Source organism: Gorilla gorilla, chromosome X, assembly GCF_029281585.2.
Source record: "Gorilla gorilla gorilla isolate KB3781 chromosome X, NHGRI_mGorGor1-v2.1_pri, whole genome shotgun sequence".
In the NCBI taxonomy this organism is placed as follows: Eukaryota; Metazoa; Chordata; class Mammalia; order Primates; family Hominidae; genus Gorilla; species Gorilla gorilla.
In genome coordinates this window covers 23681953-23698794 of record NC_073247.2, presented here as the reverse complement: position 1 = coordinate 23698794, position 16842 = coordinate 23681953, and positions in this window count along the sequence as shown.

The following is a 16842-nucleotide window of genomic DNA, read 5'->3' as shown; positions in this document are numbered from 1 at the left end:
GAAACTGCGTTTTCCACAAACTTCCAGATGATGCTGATACCGCTGGTCCAAGATCACACTTTGAGTAGCAAGGAATTGGATGATCTTGCCCTCTAGTTGGATGACTGTTGGGTTATCTGTGGGTACTATTCTTCACATGCAGATGGAGGTGGGAGAAGGAAGCAGAGAATATTCCGAAATTTAAGTGCAGAACCAGCTGAAACCAGAAAACTTCAAATTCAACCTAAAAGGTCTGGGATAAGCAATAATACAATTAAAAAAAACACCAAAGGACAAGATATGCAGTTGCTTCAAATAGAAAATTCTGTTGAGTTCAGCATTGCCCTCAGAAAGTGGAGGTATTTTTTCTGCAAAGACCTCATTTTCTGGGATTCACAGCCTCACTCCATCTTTTCTCTGAGAGTGACCCTATCAGTTCATCTTCTCTCTGAAATAGTATATGCAACCAGCTGGTTTCCTGTAATGAAATAATTCCTGGGCCCCAAAGAACATGCAGCTCCACGGAGTTCCAAGTTCAAGTCTATTATTCACTTCAGTACAGAGGAGTAACAGTCAAATTGGCAGTATGTCACGTGCAGTGTGATTCCCAGGTATGCTGAGAAATGTGCTTGGCTTGGTGTGACCTGGTTTGGCTTGTCCTCCTCACTGTCACATGAAGCCAACATAGCCAGAATCCATATGATACTTTCCCCCAAGAAAGCCCTTTCTCTCTTGCAGAGATGAGGGGGCCTTATCCTATGCACTTCAGTTGATATTTTTCCAGCCAATGCCGGATTTTCCTTCTGGACTTGCTGTACCTCTAAAACCTCTGTTTCCTTTGCAACCCCAAGCCCAAAACTTTGCAAAATCAGGCATAGTAAATAACACAAACGTGATTTTACTATGACCTCCCTCTTTTGGACATTAATCACTATTTACCTTGAATTTTCTCTTTGCTTAAATGGCTGCCCGCTGTCTTGTGTCTACTGGTAATTCTGCAAGATCAAAGGGAAGAGGAGAAAGCCGTCATTTTATATTTGGGTAGATTTGCAGTATGAAAACATGGCTAATCCAGCATGCTATCCTGAGGCCCAAAAACATAAGATGAAGCTAAGAGAGGTAGTTTGGGGCGAGCCACTCATAGGACATTTTGTTGCCCATCTCAGGGGAGGTTCCTAGTTCATTACTCCTGGGTGTTAGGTGCCTGGCAGTTGGGAATCAGGTGTAATTAACCTTTGTTTTCTCTTTTGACTTGGTACAGTGCCTTAGACATACCTGGTAGGCACTTAATAAATGTTTATTAATAAGCTAATTTCCCTAGATCACATTTTTTTCCTGTTTTATTTTGATTTTTTTCTACTTTTGCTTTTAGAGATCACATTTTTATATCTGAATTATTACTTACCCAATTTAACACTAATATTTATATGATGCTTTGAATTGAGGTATTCACTAGCACTAAATAATATTTCATTGCCTGGATGTATCAATTTATCTATTCACCCACTGAAGGACATCTTGATTGCTACCAATTTCAGCAATTATGAATAAAGCCGTCATAAACAACTGTAAAAAATAAAATAAATTGAAGCATTTGCTAATTCTTGCTTTCCAAATTTTGCTTTGCATCTATAATGATCAACTCCTTTTCCATTTTCCACCTACAACAAGGAATATTATAATCACTTTTCACAATTCCCGCTGACAAATTCTCATAAAGGGAAAATAAAATAAAGTTGCAAGTCTAAATTTTAATTTCATGAGGAACTCAAAATTTGGAACTCCCAAATCTGATAAAGCATTTGACAGTGACAGTGAATGTGGTAATAATTTTTAAAAATTATTAAGTTTTGATACATTCGAACTGTTTAATGAGAATTTTAAAATAGTACTGGTTTTTCAGGTTTTCTGAATAGCAGGTTTTGTCTATATCATTATCACAATTAGTCCTAGATGAGTCTTATATCTGTTTCCATCCTTCCCATTCCACTGACGCTTCCCTAATCAGCCCCTCACCATATGCTGCCTGGGCTGTTACAGTAATTCCTACTCACTTCCTCCTCAAAGTCATTTCACTGCCACTATAAAGACCTCTCCTGTTTTGGCCTATTTCCAACACACATTTAAGTCATCTAGGGAGAACCTTTACTCTGACTCCATGCTGGTGATGACAATTTGGTTTTCTACATATAGTGGGCTACAGGGAGAGTATATTGCTCTTTGTGTTGCTCACATTTCTCATTATTAATGAACACACTGACATCCTCATTTTACCTATCAGTATCATTTTTGGCCAATATCAATGCACCTTTCAAAGACAGTCCCACCCATAGTGTGCCGACCATGTCAGACTTTTGATCCTGTGACTTGTGATTAGACCTTGGACCATTTTTATTTCCCTCACGTTGTAAATACCACTCTGAGATGGGGATTTGCATGCAGGAAGCCCACTGGGACTAGCACCTGTAATTAGGGTGGAGTTCAAGTGCAAGGCATTTGCAACAGAGGCCGCAGCCAATTACATGGCTAGCTCTGGAGCTGCGATGGCTCTTCAGAGTTTTCTCGCCTCCAACAGGGGGCCCCACCTTTATAATCCCACATCGGCCAATCACCAGATGTGGGCTACCCCCAGAGATGAGGCATAACTTTGAGCTGGATGGCTCTCTTGCTAAAAAGGGCAATGGCTGTGAGCAGTCAGTGGCAATGGGCCACCAGCTGGGGAAATGAATGCCCATTCCTGAAGGAGTTCTCACAGAGGTTCCAGAGAACCTCTGTGCACCTGGGGGAAGGTCTCTCTGGTATTGATTGTTTGCATCACTCATTTGTATCACTCTGTGCTTGCTTTTTTTTTTTTTTTTTTTTTTTTTTTTGGAGACAGAGTCTTGTTCTGTTGCCCAGGCTGGAGTGGAGTGGTGTGATCTCGGCTCACTGCAAGCTCCACCTCCCAGGCTCAAGTGATTCTCCTGCCTCAGCCTCCTGAGTAGCTGTGATTACAGGTGCCCGCCACCATACCTGGCTAATTTTTGTATTTTTAGTAGAGACAAGGGTTTTGCCATGTTGGCCAGGCTGGTCTTGAACTCCTGGCATCAAGTGATCCACCTGCTTCAGCCTCCCAAAGTGCCGGAATTACAGCCGTGAGCCACCTGTGCCTGGCTTTCTTTGAACTTTAGAATACACTACAAGGCTAGGATCTTTATCTTTGAATCCATACCTAGCACAGGTATGGACCTAGCAAGGCTAGGTCTCTTTATCTTTGAATCCATACCTAGCACAGTATCTGGTATGAGGAAGAGCTATACATTTTTATTGAATACAGTTTTAAAGTTCGGTTAAATTTTATGTTTTTACTATTTTAGATGCAGGCTTTATTTCCTTATTTACTTTCTCTTAGTCACCAAAACATGTTTATATTTCATTTCTAAGCCATAAAATTTGAAACACTCACAGCTTGTATGTTATGTCAAGAAATTTGTCTACAGCCACACCTTTAGTCTTGATTAGTTTTTATCACTTGTTTTACATCTAAAACAGTGATGTCCAATAGAATTCTTGGCTATGATTAAAAGGTTCTAATATATGCAGTCTAGTGTGGACCTTGATCTGCTCTAATTTGGCATCATGGTTGGGTGCTCTGATACCAAGAACGTAGTCCCTGGTTTAGTAGGCTGAACAGGAATGCAGAACCTGTTTGATCAGGAGCTGTGATGGATGTGACTCCTAGTGAGGAAAGTCAGATGCTAGTTTTCTAGCCATAGGGCAATTTTCCCTGACTACACTACACATCCATTCCAGAAATCCACTGCAAGTCAGCAGTTTCCTCAACAGCGGATGGATTGGGAATTGCTTTGGCCTAGTTCAGTTCCCTGTGGCCTCAAGTGTGGGATATTTATTTAATGAGACCACTGAATAACTGGGGTTTGCTTCTGGTATTTGAGTTGAAGCAAAATAAATTAGACGACATTCACCCGTTGATATGGTTTGGCTCTGTGTCCCCACCCAAATCTCATCTCGAATTGTAATCCCCATATGTCGAGGGAGGGAGGTGATTGGATCATAGGGGCAGTTTTCCTCATGTTGTTTTTGTGATAGTGAGTGAGTTCTCAGGAGATCTGATGGTTTTATAAGGGGTTCTTACCCCTTCGCTCTCTCTTTTCCTTCCTGCCACTTTGTGAAGAAGGTGCTTGCTTCCCCTTCGCCTTCCATCATGATTGTGAGTTTCCTAAGGCCTCCCCAGCCATGTGAAACTGTGAGTCAATTAAACCTCTTTCCTTTATATTACCCAGTCTTGGGTAGTATATAGCAATATGAAAATAGACTGATACACCTGTCCATCCTATCTTACTTTCTGGCTCAAGGACATTTTAATTCATTTAATCTTTATTTTTGTTTCCATTTCCAAAGGTCATAAATTTAATCCTAGAACTTTGCAGTTATTAAAAGAAAATCTTTTTTTCTCTCAAGATATATTCTAACAAGATTGTCCAGTTGATTGGAATAGTCTTTTCATTTAAAAAATCAAAATAAGAAAAGGATGTAATCAGTGAGTTATCTTCAATATTGAAAAAAAAACAGGTTTAAAACTCGAAATCTTTGAGCTTTACAAATTCTTAAAATTATATTCTAGTATCAGCAATGAGTATGTAATATTAATATTAAAAAACCTAAGTTTTATCTAAGAAATGTTTGCAAAAATTCACACTAGATCAGCAATTTATTCAACATCAGGATTTTCTGTGTTCTATTTCCATTTGTTATGATATTTCCAGTTATATAATCTTTTCCTAGAGAAAGAGGAATAATGTGAATTAAATGTGTCAGATAAATGGTTATGAATCTTTCTCTTCATATAAACACTTCACACAAATTATTTTCAGGACATCCTTGGTAGTTGCCTAATTAGGTTATTGAATGATTTTTTAAAAATCAGTATTAGTGTTCCACATTTAACTATAATCTACAGCTTTCTCCCCATTATTTGAATCCCAGCAATTCCAATAATGAGAACACTGTGTCTCATCCGTGTGCCAAACCCATCCGGTAGTAGCTGCTATAAAAAGAGGAAGGGAGGAGCAAACAGTCCCCAAGTCAAGAAGCCCCTGACTTTGCCATATAAATTAAACAGAGTGGCATGCAAATTTTGACATTTGTCTATCCTTATCGAAGCAAAAATGTCACACCTCATTTGAAATCCCTGCACATTGTCTCACCATAATTTGGAATCTGAAGGCTACTTCTGATTATATCAGGGAGCGAGGGTTGCAGATTAGCCCCATAGAAGACCACCAAGTACAATCCCTCTCCATCTTCTTTCTTTGAAAGAAAGTCTAATTGTTTGAAATGTATTAAATCCATTTCAAGGTGAATTGCTATGGCAGTCACAGAAGCTAGTAAATCTCAAAGTGGGAGAATATATACTTACGATTTTTTAAACTCAAATAAATGTTTCATGTTGGACTGCTACATGAAATCATGAAAAATGAACTTGGAAAAAATATGAAAAATGTATGCTTCATGCTTCTAGTACATTTCAACACCAGATTTTAGTGTGATATACAGTGATGGTTACCATAACAACACAGTCATCCAGGGCCTCAATTATGCATATAAGAAAACTGTCAGTGAAGTAGAACAGCCTCTGGTTGGAAATAACTGTCTTTCTCATAGTCACCTAGTATTTCACCTTTACATCAATTTTCTAGATTTGGGCTCTGAAAATTGCCGATCATCTATCTAAATTGTAGATTCTGAGCCATTTCTCTTGATCATCCTGCAATACTAGAGCAAAAGAAGATAAACACAGCAAACGTGAGTCAGGCCCCCTTTTCTCAATGACTTAAGAACTCAAGATAACTGATGAGATGGAGTTGAAGCAAATGCTTCAATTAGGGAAAGGGGGAACTCATAGTTTTGAATTAAACGATGTGATAATGGATAATTATTCATCTAAATGCTCTGAGGATTGCTTTGGAATAAAATATTACATGCATGATCCAGCATAAGAAATATGACTCTACCTTTCAACAAAACAGCTGATGGCATTTAGTATGTTGGCACATCAGTGTGGGCACTTAGCTTATTTATTATTCTAAATGATTAGTAATTAAAATACATGTTCACAAGCAACTTATGATAGGCACCAAATCAAATGGAAACCATGGCCCCTTAATTTCCCTAAAAGATTTTCACACCAACGGTTTTGAGAAAAACAATAGAGAGCTGTTTCTAGTAAAGTGTCTAATTTTTCAAAGCTATCAGTGAAAAATGTCACCTTTCACACAAGCGCCATGCTTATACATTTTTGTCATTAGGCAGGGCTTCTGACTTGAGGTCAGAAAGAAATCCAATGATGAAAATCTATCTCTGTAATGATAATAGCAAGTGTTTATGGGGTAATAACTCTCAGTGCCAGATACTTTATTTAATATTATTTTACAATCTCATAACAACTCTTAAAGTAGACTCCATTTACTCTCCATTTCAAAAATCAAAGCTTATTATTCTCCATTTCAAAAATCCAAGTTTATTCCATTTCAAAAATGAAAGCTAAGTGAGCTTAAGTAATTTCCTCAATTTCAAGCACTCCTCTCATTCATTTGTGGAATTTGATTGCAAAGTACCTGAAGGCAGATTCTGCGTCTGTTTTCCTCCCCATTGTATGCCTACCATATAGTCCAGACTCTTGTCATCTGGTTGACAGTACAAGATCAGAATATGAAACCTTTCAATACAGTTTTCCAGCAATAAAGTTCTGTGCTAGCTGTATTAGCTATCTATTGCTGACTAACAAATTACCCTAAAACTTAGTGGGTTCAGGACAATCAGCATTACCATTTCACAGTTTCTGTGGGTTAGGAATTTGGGAGCAATTTTGTAATTCTGACTCAGGGTCTCTCATGAGGTTGTAGTTAGGACATCAGTGGGACTGCAGCCATCTGAAAGTTTTGACTGAAGCTGGAGGATCTGCCTCCAAGATGGTTCCCTTACGTGGTTGTGGCAGGAGGCCTCTGTTCCTTGCCATAGGGGCTTCTCCATGAAACTGCTTAACCGTTCCCACTATATGGTAGCTGGCTTCTCTGACAGTGAATGATCTAAGAAAGACACCAAGGAGGAGTCTACGATGCCTTTTATGTCCTAGTTTAGGAAGTCACATACCATCAGTTGCTTCTGCCACGCTATATTTATTAGAAGCGAGTCACTAACTACAGCCCACACTCAATGGGAGAGGAATAAGTCTCCACCTTTTAAAGGAAGCAATATGAAAGAATCCGTGAACACAGTTTCAAGCTATCACATGAGCAGACTTTGGAGTTCAGAAAATACTATAGCCATAGAAGCCCAAGAACATAAAAAAAACAGTCCAATTTGACTTACCTATAGGAGCTGACAACATGGCCACAATCAACTTGCCTACACTAAATGTGATAAGTAATGTTAGGAAAATTTGCATCATTCAAATACTTTGAGTCCTGGTAATATTATATGTCTGGATAATATTGAGATAAGATACCTATTCAAATAATATTGTGTCTCTAACATATAATTACCATACTGTAACATTTTTCTTAAAAGGTCTGGTTCATAGTCAGTACCACTATTCAAAAAGACTCAAGGGTAAGACAAATTATTGAGATAGAAAAATAATGTAAACATAATCTATTAATATCTGTAGATATCTCTCTCGTTTGCTTTACCAGGTTTATGGATTGTGTTGATGCCTACGGTGCCACCTCTTTGTATTCTTAAGCTTACAGCACCGTTAACCCCTGTTTTGTATTTTTCCAATCATGAAAAGCACCTTTGACATAATCCAAAGCCAGATGTAAGAGGAAAGAACCTGGATATTTTAAAAACCAAACAGCCAAACTGATTCTATCATCCCCTAATAAGAAGATGAGAAAACAAACACAGAGGTTAAAAAAGTACCCCCAAACACGAAACAAAGAATTGATGGCCGGGATCAGATGCTTGGATTCTGTGCTCAAGGCCTGGATATCTTCTGGTTTTTAAAAATGGTGTTTGTTTGTTTGTTTGTTTGTTTTGAGACAGAGTCTTACTCTGTCACCCAGGCTGGAGTGCAGTGGTGTGATCTCGGCTCACTGCAACCTCTGCCTCCCAGGTTCAAGTGATTCTCGTGCCTCAGCTTCCCAAGTAGCTAGGATTACAGATGTGCGCCACCACACCCAGCTAATTTTTGTATTTTTAGTGGAGACGGGGTTTTACCATGTTGGCCAGGCTGTTCTTGAACTTCTGACCTCAAATAATGCACCTACTTTGGCCTCCAAAAGTGCAGGGATTACAGGTGTTAGCCACTGTGCCCAACAGTTTTTAACAATGTTTTTAAAAAACTTATTGTTATTAAAGAAATACATGCTCACCAGAAAGTTTGAGCATATAGAAAAGTAGAAAGAAGAAAACAATCACCACTCAGAATCAGCCACTTTAATGATTGGTGTATTTCCTTTACCTCTCTGGTTCACATATATTTTTTACATTGTTGGAACCACCCTGTCCACATATTCTTGTTTATCCTGCTTCACTCACTTACTAATAAGGAGAAACATTTCCCCAAATTATTGCAGGTCTTTATAGCTGTTTTTAATGTCTGTGTAATGGTTTAAGGTATGGTTGTCATGATACTGAACACCTCTCTCTTACTGGATGATTGGGGTATTTCTATTTTTATTTATTATCATTAATAGTGCTGCAATGCTTGCCTTTGGGTACAAAGCTCGTTATGAGCTTGAATGCATTTTCCTAGGCCAGTTTCTATGCAGTAGAATTACTGGTTCAAAAGTTAGGGGAAATTTTAAGTTATTTTTACATAAGGCCACAAACCATCCGTGTCTTCAATAAGGTCAAATTACCTTAAACTTGAAATAATTGTATCTTCTTTCTCTCCCTTTTCACTAAAACCTAAACAGATTTTTTGAATGCCATCGTCATCTGGTGCATCAAGATAAAAATGCACTTGCTTGAAATCACCTGCTTGATCTTTTTAAACTTGGATCTTTGTATCTCTGAACAGAATCCACATTTAAATAGACATAAATTCAAGTTTTATATGTTCATGTGATACAAGGTGTTTATGAGGCAAAATGCAAATGTCAGAAACACAAGCAACTGGGTTCAATGTCCCAAGATTTCATCCTCCTCTTCCACTCACATTCACATCAAAGTGTCTAGGGACAGGTCAGAGGCCTTGTAGGCCGATTGAGAAAAAACACCAATTCAATTGCGTTCAATATAGCTGATGACATCATATGATGAGAGAGAGAGAGAAAGACCATTTGGTGATGCATTTTCTTATCCCACCGTATTTTTACGTTCCTTTAGAGCTGGCACAAAGGAAAAATAAAATGTGTTTATAAATCTATAAATACTTTCAGAGAAAGATACCGAAGGTATATATTTTAAGTGAACAAACCAGATTGTAAAGTAGTATACATTGCACAACTCATATTATGGGGAAGGCTTTACCTTAAGTTATGGGGGTGGGAATTATTGGGGGAGGGACATCCAATTTTGACTTTTTACATGTGTACAGTTTTAGCTAACTTAAGAACTACATGTATGGCTCTCATAATCAAGAAAAAATTAAGATTTTTAATCAGACAACATTAAAAGTAAAATTCAAAGCCCATATTAATAAATGTTCATTATTAAAAATATGATGATTTCCCACTGCTATGACAATTTCTGCCACACTGACTTCTCTCTAGCTCTGTTACATCCATCAAACAGTGTGGAAAGTCTACTGGAAGAGCTCAACTTGCAAACATCTTAGTTTTATTGGTGTTATTGTTGCACAGGCACTACTTTAAAAAGGAACAATTTACTTTTTTTTTTTTTTTTTTTTTTTTTTGAGGAGGAGTCTTGCTCTGTCGCCCAGGCTGGAGTGCAGTGGTGCAATCTCGACTCACTGCAAGCTCCGCCTCCCGGGTTCACGCCATTCTCCTGCCTCAGCCTCCCGAGTAGCTGGGATTACAGGCGCCCGCCATCACGCCTGGCTATTTTTTGTATTTTTTAAGTAGAGACGGGGTTTCACCATGTTAGCCAGGATGGTCTCGATCTCCTGACCTCGTGATCCGCTCACCTCGGCCTCCCAAAGTGCTGAGATTACAGGCGTGAACCACTGCGCCCAGCAGGAACACTTTTTCTGATAATAAAAAGCAGTGTATGTTCATTGTAGAACGTGGAAAAATATAGAAAAGTATAAAGAAACGTGCAAAAGAAAGAAAACCCTTTTCCATTCCTCTAGGGCTACTTGCATTTTTTTCTTTTTACTATATTTTCTATGCATGTGCATGGATATAAGATATATGTTCCTACATATATCTTCAGATATATTGTTATTTTAGCAGCTGTCACTCAGAAAGAAAGCTGTCATTGTTTAGAAAAATCTTGGATTAATTAAAATGAAATTATTATTTTTGCAGGTCAAAGATGATCAAATATCAGCGTTTTCATATGGTAGAAAAATGAGTCATTATCTATAAGAATACTTAAAAACAAAGAAAGAGCTAAATTTTATAACAAAACTTGACCGGCAAATTTGGGGCTGGAAAAGAACAGAAGGTGAAGAGGGAGAAAATGCCAGGTCAAAATGGCAGCCAAGTCGGGCTTGTGGAAACCATTCCCCCAAGAGAAATTGCCCGGTGCAGGGAAGCTCTTAAAATATTTAGGAAGATGGCATGTTTTACCTCAATTTTAAGTAATTAACGTGATTACGATATCCCTTTTTCTAATCTTTCCAAACTTTCAGAGAAGTCATCTATATACACAATAGCCGTGTGTGAGAAGACCTTGAGGGAAAAAAAAACAGTGCCTGGGTTGGATGAGAAAAGCAGAGATAAGAGATCAGCCATAGATGGGGAGACGGGAGTTGTGATGAAGCAAGAATGCAGGGCCAGAAGTGGCCTGGAGCACTCGAGTTCCCAGGAACTTGCAGAAATGTCCACAAGGATACTGGGTTTCACATAGAATAGGAGATGGGTTGACTGACCACATCTATCTCCAGGTGGTCTTGGCTGGAACATGTGGGCACACTCACACAAACACATACATATACGAAGACTGTAAGCTTTATGAAGGCAGGAGTGGTTTCAAATGTAAACACTATTGAATCCCTGTATTGGTTTGCTAGGGCTACATAACAAGTTACCACAATCTGGGTGGCTTAAACAACAGAAATTTATTATCTCACAGTTCTGAAGGCCAGAAGTCTGAGATCAAGTTATAAGGATACCAGTCATATTGGATGAGGGGCCCACTCTACTCCAGTAGGACCTCATCTTAACAAATGATATCTGCAATGACCCTGTTTCCAAATAAGGTCACATTCTGAGGTAGCGGGGGTAAGGACTTCAATATACAAATTTTGGGGTGACACAATTCAACCCATATCAACCCCCTTGGACATGACAGTTCCTGGCACATAGTAGACTCTCAACAAATATTTGTTCAATGAATAAATGACACATATAAATATTTATTAATGTAGTTAAGATCAGTTCACTTGGGTTTTCTGGCTCATTTTCAGTAGACCATAAAAACAAAATACAGTTACAGAAAGTGAGGAGGTAGAGATGTCAGCTGAAGAGAGAAGCTGGCTTCTAGATCAAGTGATTATATATACCTAGCCGTGTTCCAAAGTACTGTCTAACTAGGATAGGGCACCCGTAATTGAGTACTTTCTCAGGGATGATCCAAGCTAACCAAACATACAGTAGACTGGCTCATACAGCAGAATCTCAACTTTTTCATTTAACACTGAGAACTACTCCTGCCAAGTAGATCACAGTCCTCATGTCAGCTGTTACCACAATGTACTCCCTGAAAGTGCAAGAAGGAAAAGCAAGGAGAGTCATCTGGAACTAATAACCAGTGCCATTGATGTTTCCACTTTCTCTATAGGGATGAGTTTGCCAAGGGCCCAAAGATACCTGCCCCTACTGGTTAGTGTTAAAGACATAATGACTTTCTCTCCCTTTAGGCTCCCTTTTGCTAAGTTCTGTTATAAAAATACCTGCCCAGAGCAAGTAACTTTCAATGTGTTTGGGCCACCATGTTTTCCTGACCCTTCACCTGGTCCCTGAATTGAAATACGTATGTTTCTCAACTTCTTAGTCATCAATTTCCAAACCATTGCTTTAGGTTGGTTATTTCTATGGTCAGTTATATTGAATTCATGCTGAGTGATTATCTTATTATCAGGTACAGAGAGCATCTGACTGTCATGCCACATAAGATTACAGAGAATGTCTTGTTGGTGGTTGTGACAACAAGGAGCTTGGGCTAAATGAAGGGTGGTCCATTTGAATGTGTGATGCATCATGGATTCAATCTACATGGGGATTCATTCATGTCTCAGGCAACTATCAAATAAATTCCGTACTCAATTCTGCCCAATTACTCAGAGAAATGTGACCCAATAAGTCCAGTTAGGATTTATTGATTGTTTACTATGTGCCCAGGAAGTAGCAACCCTGGTGAATAAAATGTTTCAGGAGGCACTCTCTCCTTTCAAGTACTGTCACAGGTTGCCTCTCCAGGAAGTAGACTTTGAGCTAGAGATTATTACAAGGGCATTTGTTGGGATCAATACCTGTGAATGTTTAGGGACAGAAGCAGGGCTAGGCAGAGAGAGAAGTCAACCTGCAATCCAAGCACAATAACAGCCTCCACTGACACCACAGGGCTTTGGAGTTGGAAGGGCCCTTCAAAGCTACGCTAGGTTGGGGAGATGGCCAGGCCTCTATATCCCTGCATTAATCTGTCATTGAATGTGGGTCACCTCAAGAAGGAACTTGACCTTGGGTGAGAGGGCTGGACTCTACAGATGGATAGTCCCTGAAGCTCATCTCCCATTACCCCTTCCTATAGCTGGGGATAGCAAGTTCTTCATTAAATTGTTTTATGGGTTGAATTGTGTCTTCAAAAAGATAAACTAAAAGCACTGAAGTTATAACCTGTGAATGCGACTTTATTTGGAAATAGTGTCTCTATAGATGTAATCAAGTTAAGATGAAGTCATTAGAGTAAGCCCTAACCTGATATGACTGGTGTCCCCCACAAAAAGAAGAAAATGCCATGTGAAGACAGGGACACACGGGGAGGAGGTGGTCATGTGAAGGCAGAGGTAGAGACTGGAGTGATAGGGCTGTGAACCAATAAATGCCAACAATTGATGGCCACCACTAGAAGCTATGTAGAGGCACAAAAGGATTCTACCCAGAGTATTAGAAGGAGCATGGCTCTGAGGACACCTTGACTTCAGATGTCTATCCTCGAGAACTGTGAGAGAATAAATTTGTGTTGTCCTAAGCCACCTAGTCTGTGGTACTTTGTTACAGCTGCCTTAGGAGACTAAGAAGGGGGTTCTAGGTGGCAGATGACAAGAATAATCCCTCAGGATGAAGTCAGTTTATAAATGAAATATTCAGCTGTAGAAATAACCTTCTGAAAGTAACAGTTCGTAAGTGGATTTGGGGAGCTAACGATCTGATTGAAACTATATGACTTTTATATATAAAATGGAAATGGATGGTACAGAATTACTATGTGCAGGGTACTGGCTGGATGAAGAACTTTATAGGATTGGCTTCACCTAGCCCGATGGAGTTGGTGTTATTATCCACATCTCATAAATGAGAAAACTGACGACCGAGGTTCAGTCATTCATCAACAACTAGAGAGTAGAGCAGCAACTGGGTGCAAACCTGAGTTTATACTTCCCCTGAAGCCAGTGCCCTTGGCCACTGGGTGACTCTGGAGGTGCAGTAGCACCAGAACAATAAGTCTGTAATAACCACTGTGGGATGTATGGGGAAGGAGAGCTGACAAAGGATCCTGGGTGAGGAAATGCATCCGGAACAAAGAAAACTTATTTCCATTACTGGAACATAGCCCAGAATACAGGTCATATGGATGGTTGGTTGGTGAGATCATTTCCAGTGCTTTTTGTGACACTGTTTTTTCCCCAGAGCTATATTAACACCATCCACTTGAAAAAAAAAAAAAAAAAGTAGCATTCCTATTTCAATCTGGTAGGAACAAAGAACTCCTATGACAATGGAAGTAAAAAAGATGAGAGAAGAAGAGAACAAATCAGGGTCTCATTTGTATAACTGCTTCTACCTTAGCCCCAATTGTCCCATGCCAGATGACAGTGTGGTTTCCATACTCGGATGTCATTAAACATACTGAAACCAATTTTGGTGCCAAATTACAACCACAAGCCAAAATACCTGTAAAAAACAAAAAACAAAAAACAAAAAAAAAACCACTTTTCATATTCTGATTCAGGTCAACATCAACTAGACACTATTTTGTTAAATTTCCATTTAAACAAAGAAGTGACCATTTCTGATGAACTGAAAACTGACGTAACCCTCCAGAGTTGAGAGCTGGAAGGAATACTGTTTTTAATTAACTCAATTCAATTTATCTCAATGCCACACTTTTATTTTTACTGTTTTCTATGTGCTAAGACTTATTTACTATGAATGCAGACATAATGTAAAAAGTTTCTACTCTAAAGAATCTCACAATCTAGTGGAGAAATTAATAATTATTACTAAACCTGAAAGGAACTGTTATTGAGGTTACTTATAAGGTGTGATAGAAACACCAAGGAAGAACACTCAATAGCAGGGAGTAAGTAGAGGCAGTAGGATAGAGGACTTTCCCAGTGGAGGGAACTCTAGAAGTGAGCCTTGGAGAAAGGGCAGAAATTATCCCAGAGGGCAAAGAAAGAGAAATGGGCATTCTTAAGGATTATTATATAAAAAGTTGAGAGAGAGAAAGAGAAGAAGAGAAGGAAAGGAGAGGAGAGAAGAAAGGAGAGAAGAGAAGAGAATGCTCTGGCCATTGCAAGAAACACTAAGTAGCTCAAGTTTAGCAAAGTATGCATGGTGGAGGTTGGGAGGTAATGGAAGAGGAGAGAAAGGCAGTGTTTTGCATGCCATGCCAAAAGGTTTGGACTTCACACTGAAGGCAAAGGAAAGCTACCGATCTGCATTTTAGAAGAATTATCATGCAGTAGGGTGAAAAGTAAGTTGGAAGTGGGAAGAGGCTGGAGGCTGAGGCCACTTCTCTACCCTCTCCTGACTCCAGCCGTAAGCAGCCTCAGCCCCATTGCTCCTCCTTCTCCCTTCCTTAAAGTGAAATCTGAGGACTGCTTCAGCACTGGGGACTTCCTTCTGCTGGTGAACTTCACAAAGCTCCTTTTCAGCTTTTCAACTAAGATAGGTCTCTCCCAACATAGGAATTTTAGTACCAGCTGCTAAAATGGTAACTGTTTCTCCATCTGGCTACCTAGATGAAACGAGGAAGAATACTGCTATTTTACCACAGAGATCATGACTGATGGTGTCCTCTCTGGCAACATATATCACTGCAGCTCTCTAAATAGGATTTTTACTTTCTCAGATCAAGTTGAAACTTAATTTTAGTGTTTTCTTCATGCAGGCCCATTAAAGGAAATTTGAAAAATTCATAAAAGTTGAAAGAAAAGAAAAATGAATCGGCATCATTCCACCCCTCACATTACTCACGGTTCACATTTTTCTGGCTTTTCTCCCACATTTTATATTCACTCAGCTAAGATTTCTGTTTCTTTGTTTATCAAACCTAGTTCTAACCGCACTGTATATACATGTCTGTATAGTGCTTTTTAAATATAGATCCTAAATATTTTCCATGTTATTCCATAGCTCTCAAGGTATCATTTAAATATTTACATGACCAAGCCTCAAGTATATAGTCTATTTTGGCTTATTGTATTAGTTTCCTATTGCTGCTGTAACAAATTACCACAAACACAACAGCTGAAAAACAACACAGATTTATTATCTGACAATTATAGAGGTCAGCATTCCAGCATGGGTCTCACTGAGCTGAAATCAAGGTGTCAACAGGGCTGTACTCCTTTCTGGAGGCCCAGAGGAGAATCGTTCCTTTGTCCTTTACAGCTGCTAGAGGCCTCCTGCATTCCTTGACTCGGGGCTCCTTCATACATCTTTGAAGTCAATAACATTGCATCTCTCTGTGCCTTTCTCCCATAGTCACATCTTCCTCTTTCACTTTTAAGGACCCCTGGGCCTTAAAATATATAGTTTGGATGTGTGTCCCCGCCGAAATGTCACATTGAATTGTAATCCCCAGTGTTAGAGGTGGGGCCTAGTGGGAGGTGATTGGGTCATGGGGGTGGATAGCTCATGAATGGTTTAGCACCATCTCTCTTGGTATTCTCCTTGCGTTAGTGAGTTCTCGTGAGATCTGGTTGTTTAAAAGTGTGTGGCACCTCTCCCATCTTTCTCTCCTGCTCTTGCCATGTGAGGTGTCTGCTCCCACTTTGCCTTCCACCACCAGTCAAATCCTCCTGAGGCCTCCTCCGCCAGGCTTCCTGTAGCGCCTGCAGAACCATAAGCCAACGAGATCTCTTTTCTTACAAATGACTTGGTCTTGGCCGGGTGAGGTGGCTCACATCTGTAATCCCTGCACTTTGGGAGGCCAAGGCGGGCGGATAACTTTAGGTTAAGAGTTCGAGACCAGCCTGGCCAACATGGTGAAACCCTGTCTCTAATAAAAATACTAAAATTAGCTGGGTGTGGTGGCATGTTCCTGTAGTCCCAGCTACTCAGGAGACTGAGGCAGGAGAATCGCTTGAACCTGGGAGGAGAAGGTTGCCGTGAGCTGAGATCGCACCACTGCACTCCAGCCTGGGTGACGAAGCGAGACTCCATCTCAAAAAAAATAATAATAATAAAAATGAAAATAAATAAATAAATGACTTTGTCTCAGGTGTTTCTTTATAGCAATGTGAGAATGGTCTAATATAGGCCCACTCAATAATCTCCCTGA